Source organism: Hipposideros armiger, unplaced genomic scaffold (genome assembly GCF_001890085.2).
Source record: "Hipposideros armiger isolate ML-2016 unplaced genomic scaffold, ASM189008v1 scaffold_1191, whole genome shotgun sequence".
Lineage (NCBI taxonomy): Eukaryota > Metazoa > Chordata > Mammalia > Chiroptera > Hipposideridae > Hipposideros > Hipposideros armiger.
In genome coordinates this window covers 28,226-30,366 of record NW_017732541.1, presented here as the reverse complement: position 1 = coordinate 30,366, position 2,141 = coordinate 28,226, and positions in this window count along the sequence as shown.

Here is a 2,141-nt window from a genome sequence, read left to right as displayed (position 1 = left end):
ACAAAATAGGTGCAATATTTATATGTGGAAAACTGTAAATTTCAGATAAAACAACTTAAAGGAGATATAAAAAAATGGAGAAACATTACATGTCATGGATAGGAAGGCTCAATATTGTTGAGATGTCAGTTCTTTTCAACCTGACCTACAGATTGAATGCAGTCCATATCAAAATCCAGCCATTTATGATGTGTATATTGACAAAATTATTCTAAACTTCACATGGAAAGGCAAAAGACCCAGAATAGTCAACACAATATTGAAGGATGGTAACTAACTCAGACGTCACCCAATTTCAGGAATTGTTAAAAAGCCACAATAATCAACACAGTGTAATATTGGTGAAAGTATAGACAAATATATAAATGCAATAAAATAGAGAAGTGAGAACTAAACCCCTCAAATATAGTCAACTGATCTTTGACAAAAGAGCAAAGACAATTGTGAAATGACCGTGTTTTTTCTTCTTTATTATATTAATATACTATATTACATTAATTGATGTTTATATTTTAAATAATATGTCAACTTTTTTAAAACAATTGCTTGTTGTGTATGATCTTTATTATATGTTGCTGAATTCAATTTGCAAGTATTTGTTGAGGATTTCACAACTATATTCATAAGTCACAACAGTTTGTAATTTCCTTTGCTTGTGACGTCTTGGTCTGGTTTTGGTATCAAGGTAACATTAGCCTCTAGAAAAACCTGATTTGCATTCCCTCCTCTTCTATTGTTTTTGGAAAAGTGTGTGAAGAATTTTTACTATTTTTTATGCTTATATGATTTATAAGATTTTTTAAATTAAAGTTTATTGGGGTGACAATTCAGAATTATGCACCTGAAACCTATGTAACTTCACTAACAATTTTTACTATTTCTTCATCAAATGTTTTGCAGAATCTACAAATCCGCTTGTCATTTTCNGAAAAACTTTGTTGATCACCACCCATGTAGCTAGAGAGCACCACTTCCTCAGTCTGAAATTGGCAATTAAAGGAAAATTTAATATCTTCCATTTTGGTCTCATATTAACTGTAATTTAGTATAACCCAATAGTTCTAGCTAATGATGAAAAGGTTTTTTAATGAAATAATTTAGCTAGTAAATGAGGTAGAAACACCAGAATTAGAACATTGCCACTGTGTACTTTGTAATGAAATAATTGTTTCAGACAAAAGACTAAATAGTTAGATGAAAGACTGATGGAGAAATTCATAAAGGAAAAATTAGGTTGTTGCCCCCAAAATCCATGATTAATCTTATTATTAAAAACAAGAAAGCTAGATATTTTGTACATTTAGAAGCATAATTCCCAAAGCTGAAACTGAACCTAAGCGAATGTCTAAACAATACTTCCAATTTTTAAGGAAAACTTGTTCCTCCAACAACTTAAATGGCATCAAAATGAAGGAGACAAATTGAGAATGTAATTCGTACCATTCAACAACTGATGAGATTTTTGCAATGTAGCAGGAGCATGAACTTGGAAAAAGAAGGATTTGGAAAGAAGAGATCATCCCAGAAACATAACAACAAAATCAGTATATATAACTTGAGTACTAATTTGATCATAAACAGACTGATCATAAACTGATCATAAACAGACATTTTGAGACAGCTAAGGAACTAGGAATATTAAATAGTATTAAATGAAAAGGAATTATTGCTAAATGTCTTAGGGAAGTATAATAATGGAATTGTCTTAAAAAGTTAAAAAATCCATAAATTTGAGAGATGCATACATCATTATATAGTGCCATGCCTATTCCTGATAATTTCCCTTGCCTTGAAGTCAAATTCCCCTGAAATTATTACAGCTACTACAGTTTTCTTTTGATTAGTGTTACTATGGTATTTCTTTCTTTGTTTAGGGAGATTTAAGTTCCTGGCTTATATAATTTTTCTTCAGCCTGGATTTTTTCCCTATTTTTTTTCTCTTTTAATTTCAGTTTTGGAAGTTTTTATTAACCTATCGTCAAGCTCACTGTCTATTCTCTTGGTAGTTTCTACTGATAAACCTATTAAAGGTATTGTTCATTTCTGTTACACTGTTACATTATTTTTTATTTTTGCCTTTTCTTTTGATTCTTTCGTAGAGCTTCCATTTCTCTGCTTATAGTATTCATTCTATTTTTTTT